This window comes from Phyllostomus discolor, chromosome 1, assembly GCF_004126475.2.
Source record: "Phyllostomus discolor isolate MPI-MPIP mPhyDis1 chromosome 1, mPhyDis1.pri.v3, whole genome shotgun sequence".
In the NCBI taxonomy this organism is placed as follows: domain Eukaryota; kingdom Metazoa; phylum Chordata; class Mammalia; order Chiroptera; family Phyllostomidae; genus Phyllostomus; species Phyllostomus discolor.
In genome coordinates this window covers 33,938,857-33,950,946 of record NC_040903.2, presented here as the reverse complement: position 1 = coordinate 33,950,946, position 12,090 = coordinate 33,938,857, and the positions used below count along the sequence as shown (strand labels likewise).

At 44.9% G+C, this 12,090-nt stretch overlaps 1 pseudogene; it reads right to left on the bottom strand.

Moving 5' to 3' along the window:
* Nucleotides 1-3,409: 3,409 nt before the first annotated feature.
* On the bottom strand, nt 3,410-4,352 carry LOC114491844 (annotated as a pseudogene).
* Between the last annotated feature and the right edge of the window lie 7,738 nt (nt 4,353-12,090).

Below are 12,090 nucleotides of genomic sequence, written 5' to 3'. Positions count from 1 at the left end.
GGATGGAAGAAAGGGAGGAAGGGAGGGAGGGAAGGAGGAAGAGAGAGAGGGAGAGAGCAGAAGAAGGGGAATTGTATAAAGATACTTGAGGACTTTGAGATGGCATTTTGTGTAAGATTGCATTGGTAATGCTAGCTGCTATAAGAGCTAAACCGCCCTACATCTCAGTACCTTCATACAAAAAAGCTTATTACTAACTCACAAAATAGTCCAACACAGATGTTCCTGGTTGGACAGTTCTCCACCAAGTAGTTCAGAGATCCAGGCTCCTTCCATGCAAAAACATGGCCCCCAAGGTTGCCCTGGCAGTCATCTCCCTACCTGTCAGTGGGGAGGGTTCAAGGGCATGGAGGATGATGAGTGGGAGTTTTAATGGGCCAGGGCTGGAAGTGGTACATGTCACTTTTAACCACATTCCACTGGACACACCTAAGTGCAAGGTTGGAAAATATAGTGTAGCTGCATGCCCAGGAGGAAAAGGAAACAGGTTTGATGAAAAGCTAACCAATCTCTGCTACTGTGGTTAAATAAGTTGGTGCCTGTAAGATATCTACAAAGAATTTAGAGTGAAATAATTTGCTACTGTATATTTGTATTAAAAAAATTTTTAAGCCCTGGCTGGGTAGCTCCATTAGTTAGAGCGTTATCCCATAAACCAAGGTTGTACGTTCGATCCCTCATCAGGGCACATACAAGAATCAACAATGAATGCATAAATAAGTGGAACAACAAATCTCTCCCTTCCTCTGTCTCTTTCTCTCTCTCTCCCCCTCTCTTTCTTTCTCCCCTACTTCTCTCTCTCTCTCAAATCAAGAAATTAAAAAAAATGTTTAATGCTTATCTGAGGATATGTTTGAGGGAGAGAGAGAGAGAGAGAGAGACTGCCTCTCAAATGCACCCTGACCGGGGATTGAACCTGCAGTCTAGGCACATGCCCTGATGGGGATCGAACCCACAAACTTTCAGTATATGGGACGATGCTTCAACCAGCTGAGCCACCTGGCCAGAGCTATATTTGTACTTATAAAATCTGGAAACCATTAGCTTCAGAGACTTGAGACTTTCCAAAGTCCATCTACAATAAAATCATTCCTTATTTGTGAGAGCTGCCTTTTATAAGCTCTGGGGAGAGGAAAAAAGAAGATAAATCAACTAATTTATTGTAAAAACTCCAACTGTATCTAAATTGCTTTGCAAGGTGGTGTAATATTTAAATATAAGCTACAGTTTTGACTTGATTCAACACCTCCCAGAACTGCCCACAAAGGTGTGGATTTTCTAACAGTGTGGGTGTCAACGCTGCAAAATTGACTTCTGAGACTTTGAAATCTTACCACCTAGCAAGGAGTGAATATTTTTTTAATTTCCAAATTCTAATTTAGGCATAAGTAAAGCTTGATATTTCTACTCAAATTGCCTTACCATAGTGTTTCTTTATTTTATTTTATTTTATTTTATTTATTTTTATTGTATTTTTTCCACTATCATTTAGTGCTTCCTTTCTAACTTAATACTGGTCAAGACTATAAGCTCTAGAAGAATGAGTTTTAGGCCATTGATCAGAGGTGTAGAAAAGTGGTAACACAGAAAGATGGTAATAGGAAAGAAACTAACATTTACTGAGGCTTATTTGTCAAGACTGTGTTACGCACTCTGTCCATACACTTGACTTCTTTTAATCCTCACATCAATCCACAGTTTTATTGGTGAGGACCCTTTGTCTCTGAGAGGTTAACTTACCTGCCATTCCAAGCCAGTAGGGGGCAAAACTTGGGTGTGAACCCAAGGTGCCCCAAAAGCCCACACCCTTGATTAGCCCAGACTGGGAAAGAGAATGAAAACGAGGAACTTGGGAAACGAGCTGGAGACCAACACTAAAGAGTTCGGTTCTTTGGAATTTGATTACTCAGTCTCCTCATTCCTAAGAAATCCCTGTAGATGATTAATAACTTTGTGTCTCTTAACCACTAGCGCTGTACAACGACTGAAGCCACACGTACAGTGAGAGCTTCAGATACCAGCACCGGCTCTCTGATGTTTCCAGTCCCTTCTTGAAATCTCCTTGCAAGGAGTTTTTCCAAACCAGCTGTCTGTGGGAGCAATCACGTTCCAGCCCCAGTTCCGACTGGGGAGGTTTGGGCTCCCTGATCACGCCTCCATGGGAAAAATGAAACTGACAGATTAAGGGAGCAATTCCAAGAATAATTTTGGCACTCGATTTAAGACTGGAAAATAATTTTCCTTCTTATTTGGGCAAGGAAAATGCCTCAAGAACAGAAAAGCCTGCAGGAGAGGCCAACTGAGAGCCCTTTTTCCTCTTCCCGTCTGCCAGAGCTCATGTCTGTACAACAGCTGAACTATTTGCTACCCTTCTGAGTTTGTACTTAGTTGTTTATAGCAGATCTGGAAATACATGCATCATTAAAGTAAAAAAATTCAGCCAACTAGCAAGACTTCAGAATGGGAGGAACAATAGACTTTACAAGTACAAGAATTAAACCAAAATTCTAGCTTTATCCTAAGGCTAGAATTTTGCAACATGGAATGTAGCATTTTTTGGAAAAGGCACTCTGTTAGAATCTTCTTGGTTAACACTATTTTCAAATTTCCTTTCTCAGAGCTATCACAAAGGCAATAAAGGACATTTGTGCTAAAATGCAGTCTTTGTAAATTGGTACAGTCTCTGTGGAATCTTGAAGAAGGGTACATTGACAACATTTATCAAAATTATAGCACAAAATTACAAACTTTTTGACTCAGAAATGTCACATCCAGGAATTCACATGATAAACATGTGTGCACATGCACTGATGTATGGACATGGTTATTCTGCACCGTGGTTTATATAAAGGCAAGAAAGAATAGAAACAACTTAAATGTCAATAGATGACTAGTTGACTATAAATCACAGTACATGTGTGCAATGAAATACTATTCATTCATCAGAATGAATAAGGACACTACTATTTAATGTATTGGTCTTTAATGATCTCCATGATATATTGTTAAACTAAAGAAGCCAAGTGCAGAACAGTGTGGAAAGTACAGAAAAATCAATTTGAATGGGGTGGGGGTGGGGATATATATGTTTTTGATTTATATGTGCAGAAACTATATATGCAGAAGCTGATGTAAATCTGGGCTTTCTGGCTTTAACTATTCTCCGTAACTAATGGTGGAGCAGGGTGAAAGTGTTACAGAGCAGGTGTGTGTGTGTGTGTGTACACGCACGCGTGCGCCCGTGTGTTTTCGGGCACAGAGGGCAAGTTCATTTGGTGAATGCTTATGGCAGACATCATCCAAGAGAGACAAGCTGGGGAAAGTCCTGTGACAGGAGGAGCACCCAGGAAGCCTTGGGGGTCTCAGACTTAGTCTCTCACAGGGGAGGGCACAGGACCCTGGTCACACTGGGAATGTGTTCAGACACTCAGCACCATGCAGGTGGGCTCTCCATCCTTGATCCAACCATTGCTGTCCTCGTGCCCTGCCACCCACCAGCATCTTTACTTCTCCCTCTGTCGTCTCCTCACCCAGTGTGGCCAGAACATGCTGGCAATGCCATTCCCTTCCTTGTCAAACACTCTAAGGCCTTCGACACAGTCCTCATAGGTGCCCTGGTCCTTGCTCTTGGTCACAGTCTGCAGCATGGGCAGGAAGTACTCAAAGTCTAATACCTTCACATTCATTCCATCACTCTTGGGGTTCCCCAGGACTTTGGACACCTCAGCATTGGTGGGGTACCGGTCCAGGCCCTCATGATGTCCTCACACTGGCTGTACAGAATTTTGCCACCCCCTGTTCGGTTAAACAGCTGCAAGTCTCCTGGAACTGCATGGTCTGGTCCTTGGGGAAGTCACACACCTTGACTGTTCAGCTCCATTGGAACTTTTCCTGCTGTAATGTCACCAGAGCGGTATTTTTTAAACTGTATGGTTCATGAAATCTATGTAGTGGATCCTGACCAGAACTTTGAAATTGCATACAATAGAATCTAAGAGTCTGAGTGCACAGCACGTAATAAGGATAAGGACTGTTTTCATAAAACTTGTACTTGCATGTCTGAGTGTGTACACATTAGTTGCTATGTAAAATGCATTTCTTACTCATTGTCCAGGTCAAAAGGGTTTGAAAGCTATGAATGCACAGCTCTCAGGATACATGGAAAGTAATCCATACACGCACATAGCTCCCCCAAACATCTTTAATTGTGAGCCTTAACTCTCAAACAGAAGGGTACAATGTTTCTCCATTGAAACGCGCGCTGCAACCTCTGGGGCTTCCGACTCTGACTCATCTTTTCCAGGGGTTAGCTCTCCTTTCTCTACCTGCAGAACATCACTGACGATTTCCATCTGGTCCGATGATCATGTATTTCGTGGCAACTCTTAGACTTCCTCAGTTTCATCCATTTTAAAATTACACCTGCATGTTTTTCATATTGAGAATTTGTTCATTTCTTGCTACATGGTGGATTCCTGAACTTTGACTATGGTATTTTTCCTTCAGTTTTAAGTTATAATTTGTTTCCACATGGACTCTGTCTGCCTAACATATGGAAAAACAAAGAAAAGCATTGATGATTAAGCCATTTCACCAGTCCTTTGGGTTGCCTTTGGCTCCTACCTTAACTTCTTCTTTCTGCTTTTTTCTACTCTTTTTTTAAGTATTGCACTGAGAAGGCGTTTGACCTTCTTCTTCTCCTCCTCCTCTTCTTCTCTGTCTTTTTTCTCTCTCTTCCTCCCTTCCTCCCCCACAATGGGCGAAGCCAGCTGCCGTGCTGTAAGTAGCCCCCTGCAGAGGCCTATGTGGCAAGGGAATGATGACTCTGGCTAACAGCCAGCAAAGGCCCGAGGCCTGACAACAGCCCCATGAGTGAATTTGGATCCACGTCCTCATTCAAATGAGGATCCACCTCCGAGCTGAGCCTTGAGGTGACTGTACTCCTGACCGATGACTGATTGCTTCCTCCTGAGAGACCCTGATCCAAAGGACCCAGCCAAACTGTATCCAGACTCCTAACCCACAGGAACTGTAAGATAACATTTATTGTTTTAAGTCGCTGTGATTTGGGGTAATTTGTCACACGGCAGTAATAACGAACACAGGGGCAAGCCACCCATTGTTTGTACTTTGGTTGAAGGTATGGCTCAGCCCCTATCATGGGTGTTGAAACAAGCCAAGAAAGGCCTGTCCTCAATTCCTGATGAATGTGGGCCCATGCGAGCACATGACCAGGGCTCAGCCTATCCAGGAATGGCCTGGGATTTAATGACCTAAATCAGTAAGTGTGGTTGAGAAAGAATTCTTCACAGTGGCTGCCCTGAGTGTCCTGCAGCAGAGGTGCCAATGGCAGCTTCCGAGCCAGACTGCTCCTGCAGGGAACCTTTGTCTCTGGTCCTCAATTTTCCCATCTGTAAAATGGACATAATAACAGTTCCTATATTTTAGGGTCATTGTGAGGATTATATGGACTCAAATGTGGGAGGTGCTTAGGTCAACACCTGGCAAACAGTAAGTGCTCTATTAGTGTTCACTTTTTAAAACAGCTATTTTATACATGAGGAAACTAAGGCCCATAGAAGTATAAAGCAATTATCCAGGATTAAAAAAAACTCTTACTAAAAACTGAGAAGAGGAAATATGAAAAAGGGGGTTCCTTTTCTTCTTTGTTCTTAGGGAACTTGTAGAAAGATGATCTAAAACTGGAAGATGTTGATACTGAAGACGCAGGTTTAATGGGAGAGGGTGTTTTTAAAAATGTATTTATTTATCTTTATAGAGAGGGGAAGGCGGGAGGAAGAAAAGAGGAGAAAAATCTATCACTCAATTGCCTTTTGCACATCAGCAACCCAGACATGTGCCCTGACCAGGAATCAGACCAGCAATGGTTCAGTTTGCAGGACAATGCCCAGCCCACTGAGCCACACCGGTCAGGGCACAATAGGAGAGTTTTCAGTAGTCCTGCCTCACCACCCCCAAGTCATTCTCTCCCCTGCACAATGTACACCTGAGAATCCTACCATCACACCGCTGTGGCTGTGCCGAGACAGGCTGGGGCCTCAGGGTTTCACTTCCCACTGGGAAGGGCCCTGGGCCCTGGTTTGCTAATATCAAGTACCACCGTGGGGGTGGGATGGAGGAAGGGACTTCCCAGTGCCAGTGGTCATATGTCCTAACCGATCTGGACCTGCACTGCACTACAATGATGCCACTGGCTAGTGTCCTTGTTCTTAAACAAAGGGCACAGATCCACAGTGACTTTTGCTCCATGTCAATCCCTGAGTAAAGAGGTTACTAGGTTATTTTGTCCTATTATCTCCTGGGACAAGGGGTGCTCTGAAACTGAGAGTGGATTTTCTGGTCCAGGAAGAGGATGAGGAGGGGCCTCTAACTGCGTGGAGTTAGGGCGGGATCTGGGGGAGGAGCAGATTTTGCTCTAGACGGGGAGGTCAGGTTGGCAGGGAAGGCATGAGGCCTAGACCGCCATGAGGGAGACTTTGGATTCCCAGTGTAGTTTGCTTCTTCAGGGCTGACACAAGGTCACATGGAGAGGTGAGATTAGGGCATCCCCAGCTTTTCTCTGTGAGCAATCCCAAATGGTTAACACTTCCTGAGGCTTACTGTGCAACTGCCACTAGTCTATTACAGGCTGTTTATACATTAATGCATCCCAGCAACCGTAAGGTGCAGTTATTATTATCCCCATTATAAAGATGAGGAAAATGGAGGCACAGAAAGGTTAAGTAACTTACCCAAGGTCACAGAGCTAGTGAGTAGCAGAACTTTGAATATGGGCAGTCTGGATCCAGATTGAGCTCCTAAACACTGTGCTTCCCTGCTTCTTAGGTGAAGATGTTCAGTCCTATTAACATCAAACAGGCTGACTTAGATACTCAGTAACCACCTCATATGCTGGTCACTGTGGTACACTGGCTAATGGGCCCCAAAGATACCCATGTCCTAAGGTCCCAAACCCGTGAATGTCACCATATATGGCAAAATGGACTTTGCAGGTGTGATTAAGAAGAAAATTAAAATTAAAAAAACATCTTTTTCCAATTACTGTCGACATTCAATGTAAGTAGAAAATTTTGAAAGGCAGAGATTATCCTGGATTATCCAGCTGGGCACTAAATGTAGTCACAGGTGCCCTAAGTGAGAACCCGAGGGGGATCTGAGCACAGAAGAGCCAAGAGGAGACCTGAGGAAGGAAGCAGGGGTTGGAGTGATTTCGAGAAAGGAGTCAGGAGTCAAGGAATGCAGGCGGCCTCAAGAAGTTGGAAAAGGCAAGAAAACGGATTCTCTCCTCTGTCCCCAGAAAGACCCAGCCCTGCAGACACCTTGCCTTTAGCTCAGGAAAACTGATTTTGGACTTCTGACCTCCAGGAGTACAAGAGAACACATCTGAGTTCTTTTAAGCTACTAATTTTGTGGTAATTTGTCACTACAGCAATAGGGAACTAATCCACTCACCAAACCCTAGGGTGCTTCATTTCAGGGGTCACGGCATTAAAGATTACAGGCAAATTCTGCCTCCCTCTACCCCCTCGCCACCCCCATCCCCTCCCTGCCAAATCATCACCTATCACATCGTGTGCCAGCTGCTTTCATTCCTTCATTCACATATTTACTGAGTGCCTCTTGGGATCTGAGCACTATTATAAGCCCTGGGCTTATCCCAAGCAGTAAACAAGACAGAAATTCCATCGCACAGTGCCCATTCTAATGAAGGAGAGAGACCGGACACACAAAAATGAAGACATAAATACTCTGAAGACAGTCACCTGTTTAGCTTCTGCCTCAGTCATCTGCCACCTGGGTAACCTCACAGCCCAGGTGACCTCTAGCTGCCTCCTCATGAAAGACTTCCTCATCCACTTCTTACGTATGTCAGATCCTGGTTGAGGCACCTTCATTCTTCCAATCCCCTCGCCCCAACCGGTGCATTCACCACATTACAGAATAATTTTCTTCAATGGCCCATCTGCTTGAGAGATCGAGGACAAACCCCTTAGCATGGCTCAAAAGGTCGTTCCTGCTCTGGTGCCTGCCCTCCACTCCAGCTTCATCCCACCTTCCCCTGGCTCTGCCCAACTTGCCCCCCAGCCCCAATGACTCCCTGGCGCTCCTTACCTAGGCCAGAACCCTCTCCAGGCCTTTGCCTGTATACACACCTGCCTGAAGTACCTCTCCCCATGCATCTTCCAGAGAGCCTTTCCAGGACCCCCAAGTCTGGGTTGATTTTCCATGGTATTTGGGGAACACCCTAAACATAGCATCTACCATATAGTAATGTGTTCACATGTCCTCTTCCCTGACTGAACTGTGATCTCCTTGGGAACAAGACTGCCCACTTCATCCATCCTGAAATTGTTAGTGCACCTTACAGAATCTCCTGGCGTGCGGTAAGCCTTCATAAATATTTTCTGAATGAGGCTGTGAGCGAGAATGTTTTACAAGTTTAACCATAGAAGTGCAGAGAAAGAAGTTATTCATGAGGGCTAGGCGTGTCTTCTGGAGGATGTGAAATTTCAGACATGCTTCTTGGAAGGGCCAAGGCTTGGCAGGGGTTTTGCGTATTGGCAAGCAGGTTTTTGGAGATGGAGGTGAGCTTAGTAGGTGAGCTTACCCAGACTGAGGTCTGAACTGTAGGCAGGCAAGTCTCAAGAAAACAAAAAAGTTTTTAAACCATCTTGCTGAGGTGCATGAGACTTAATTATTAAGGTGTCAGAAAACTGTTGAAGGCCAGTAAGCATTGGGTTGGCTAAAAAGTCCATTCAGTTTTTTCTATAAAATAAAAGACACACATTATTATGTTTACCAATAACTTTATTGATTTGGATATTTTGAGTATGTTGGCTATCACCCACATGGTGTAATGTTGACTCATATTGTTACAGGGTGCAGCCAAGAGGGGGGATCCCAAATAAGCATTTGAAATGGGGTCCAGAACTTAAGGTGTCCAGGAGATTTTAAGATGTCTTCACCCCCACTCCCCAGGTGTGGGTTGGGGGAAGGGACAAATGGAGCAGGGCCATTGAGAGCTGTTTTGCATAGCAACAGCCTTGCAGCTAACCTCTGGTGTGGTTATTTAATGTATCTATAGCCTTTGGCTGGTCACTTAGATATGTTAAATAGCTGTGGCCCTGCTCAGAGCCAAGGGAATGGAAGTAGCTACCCCACCAAGATGTAACTGGGGAGCAGGTCCCCCGAGTTACAGTGCCTGCATGGGAGCTTGGAGAAGATTGGCTCCAGGACATGGGGCCACACCTGCCCAGACTCATAATGGCAGTCCAGTAAAGCTGGAAGGATATGAGTTCTGGCATATGAAGCCCAGTGTGGGAGGAGTCGGAAATGGGGCTGCAGAGGAAGACTGGCTCGTGGATTTAAACCGAGATGCAGCAGCCATTGAGGGAGAGAGAACCACGCTGCCTTGACAGAGTGGAGACTCCTGCAGCCCTGAGAGAGAGAACCACACGGCTTTGGCAAAGTGGGGACTCCCATGGCCCTGGGAGAGAGGACCACGTGCCTTTGCCAGAGTGGGGACCCCCGCAGCTTTAGAAGGGGGAGCCACCACCTGGTTTTAGCAGAGATCCCGGCGACTCAGCTGAGGGTGTCGGGAACCCAGGGAGGTCTCCCAGTCGAGATGGAGTACTGACTGGGAATAACCAGAGGACTGCCTGAGCCATGGACTTCTATATCCTTTCCTGGGATACGGTACTCTGGACTGGCAAAGGGGGAGGGAAGGAAGGATTGTGTCCGTTTGTGGGTGTTTTCAGGGGCTTTAGGATTTTTGATAAAGACATTAGGTCACTACTTTAAGTTTGTATAGCATTAAATAAACATTTCCTTTCCTTTTCACAAATCTCTAGCATTGAGAGACATCTTTCCTCTGGCGGTGGACATAATGGACCTGGGGGCTTTTTTTTTTCAATAATAGTATATCGTCCCAGGCCCCCCTTGTTTGTTCTGTAACAATCTCAATTAATGTTTCAATTTGATTGTTATCAATTTCAACTGGTCTACCAGACTGTGGAGCATCATTCAGGGAGAAATCTCCAGCACGAAACTTCGCAAAGCACTTTTGACACATACCATCAGCCATAGCATCTTCTCCCTACACTGCATGAATGCTTTTGTTGCTTTTCAAGTACATTTTTACCTTTCTTGAAATAATATGCCAAAAAATGTTGTGTATTTTCTTCCATCTTCAATATTAAAATGATTACACAAAAATTCACCTAATTTGATAAGTGGTTTTAAAAAATGCAGGCTCATATGACAGCTGTCACAATACAATCCAACAAAATTGTTTCAAATGAAGTTAAAGACAACCAAGCACTACTAGAGCCATCTTAGAAAAAAAACACACACAAACTTTTGGGCCAACCCAATATTCGGGCTTCTTATATGGGTTGTACTGAAATAAGTGAAATGGTTCTTCCTTTGTTGGGGCCAGGCCACTTTAAGAAGGCTCAGACTGCCCCAGGAAGGACAAAGGACCCTGAGAGCAGAGGTCTGGGTGGTGGGTGGCAGGGAACCTCCAGAATTCCATGTGGCTGGAGACACTTCTGAATCTCCCAAGAGCTCCAGGATTCTGTGAGCTTGTAGGCCCTTTCAAAGCTGGGATGGGAGTGAGCATCTTCAGTGCCTCTCTTCAGCTTGTTGACTTTCCAGGGCTTCTTCGATTGCTGGGCTTCAGAATATTTGCATATGAATGAGGCACCAAGGGACAATAGTTACCTTTCAGGACCAGAATTGGGGGAGGATTGACCTTCAATTCTTCCAGAAATCCCTACAGCAACTTAATGGACTGCAGAGTTCATTCAGAAGAGGGGCTGGGTGGGGCTCAAATACTTTTATTTTCTTTTAACTGTTTTAGGGCTGAGAGGAGGTAGGGGAGGATGGAATTACCTTTTTGCATCAGCAACCCCTTCATTCCTGCCCTGCAAATGGTCACTTTACTCCACAGTGGACCTGGGCTCCCACTAAAACCGCAGTCCCGCTCCTCCAGTTATCACCAGATGTAGAACTTTTTGAAGAGCCAGAATTTTTGTAACGGTTCTGGTCTGTAATGGCATTTTGATGCCAAATCTCTTCCCCGCCTCCATGCCTAACCCCTTCACCAACCCCATGTGGTGTCATCTCACTCAACATGTCCTCAAAGCCTGGATCTTGTCACCTTATTCTGCAGCAGATGCCAGACGTGATGTTGTTTGTGGAATTTTAGCCTAAAAATGGAGCCCTTCAGTGATACAAAGAATGGTTAAACATAATTGAAAACTGGGGACCACATACACATGTCTTCCCTGAATTGGACCTCACATAGAAAAGATTGCTCATCACTAACCCAGGCTCTCTCTACTACCTTCTCAAAGTTTCACGGGAGAGGCACACAGGCCCCTCCGTGCTAAAGACTGTGAGATCCTTGAAGCTGGAGAACGTGTTGTATTTATTCCTGCAGCGACCACACAGTTTCCATTCAGTATAGACATTTGTATATTTAGAGGAGAAGTTGCTTGTGTTTTCTGAGCCAACTTTCCCCTCACACCCCTCCTTTACTGCATAAATCATGCACTTGGCTCCCACCCCTGCGAAACCAAACCCAACAGAGTGTGCCCATAATCTGTCCCTGTCCCCGCCTCACTGCCTCTTACTGGCCATCGGCCTTAGCTGCTGCTTTTTTCCCCCTCTGTCTTTCTAGAAAAAGAAGAATAACTAGTTCCACCTCTATCCTCCTGTATTGTGAAATCTGCTTTGAGTTTTCCATTACGCACAAATATTGCACTCACTACTTTCATCAGCAGCCTCTTCCCTGCGGAACCAGCTGGGAAGCCTTCTTCAGTCTCTCAGCATGGGTTGCTGTTGATTTTTTTGCCTCGACATGTTTCCATCATGGCTTCAGCAACACAGAAAAAGATAAATACTATATGATTGCACTTGTCAGTAGAATCTTAAAGAAGTGCAACTCATAGAAACAGAAAATAGAGCGGCATTTGCCAGGGGCTGGGGGACCTGGGGAAATGGGAAGATGTTGGCCAAAGGGTACACACTTTCAGTTCTAAGATGAACAGGTTCTGAGGACCTAAT